Here is a 1,097-nt window from a genome sequence, read left to right on the forward strand (position 1 = left end):
TCTGTCTCAAAAAAAAAAAAAGAAAACTAATATACATAATTTTGACCAGGGTGTGAAGGATTAGGGATAGCACATATTGCTGGTATTAATATAAAGGTGTACCAGGCAGTGCCTGTGGCTCAGTGGATAGGGTGCCAGGCCCCCATATACTGAGGGTGGTGGGTTTGAACCCAGTCCTGGCCAAACTGCAACAAAAAAATAGCCGGGCGTTGTGGCGGGCACCTGTGGTCCCAGCTACTTGGGAGGCAGAGGCAGGAGACTCACTTGAGTCCAGGAGTTGGAGGTTGCTGTGAGCTGTGATGCCACAGCCTCTACCCAGAGCTTGAGGCTCTGTCTCAAAAAAAGGAATAACTTTCACTACTTACATGCACCATCCTTCAACATTTTAAAATTCTTCATTTTCATTTTAAATCTTTCTTTAAATTACCAGTTACTTTAAGACAAAAAGTTTTCCTACAAGATTCTCTCCTATACAAAATTATTCTCTTTTCTTTTCCTTTCTTTTCTTTATCAAAAGTATATCTTCATACCCATGTCTTTTTTTTTCCTTGCAGTTTTTGGCTGGGTCTGGGTTTGAACCTGCCACCTCCAGCATATGGCACCAGCGTCTTTCTCCTTTGAGCCACAGGTGCCGCCCCCCCCCCTTTTTTTTTCATACCCATGTCTTCTTATACATCTCTCTCTCACCTACTTACTGGTTCCTTTTATTTATTTATTTTTTAGAGACAGAGTCTCACTTTATCATCCTTGATAGAGTGCCATGACAGCGTCACACAGCTCACAGCAACCTCCAACTCCTGGTGATTCTCTTGCCTCAGCCTTCCAAGTAGCTGGGACTACAGGCACTTGCCACAACACTTGGCTATTTTTTTTGTTGTGGTTTGGCTGGGGTCAGGTTTGAACCAGCCACCCTTGGTATATGGGGCCGGCACTCTACTCACTGAGCTACAGGTGCCGCCCAGTTCCTTTTATTTTTAACTCCAAACTTAGAAAAAAAGAAGTTTGTATACAAAGTTTCAGTCAAGCTTCTCTAAAAGCCTGTGGAGTTAAAGGAGTTAGATGTTTAACTTAACTGTAAGATTCTGTCTAAACTGTGG

This window comes from Otolemur garnettii, unplaced genomic scaffold (assembly GCF_000181295.1).
Source record: "Otolemur garnettii isolate 467f Iridium unplaced genomic scaffold, OtoGar3 scaffold00091, whole genome shotgun sequence".
Taxonomy (NCBI): domain Eukaryota; kingdom Metazoa; phylum Chordata; class Mammalia; order Primates; family Galagidae; genus Otolemur; species Otolemur garnettii.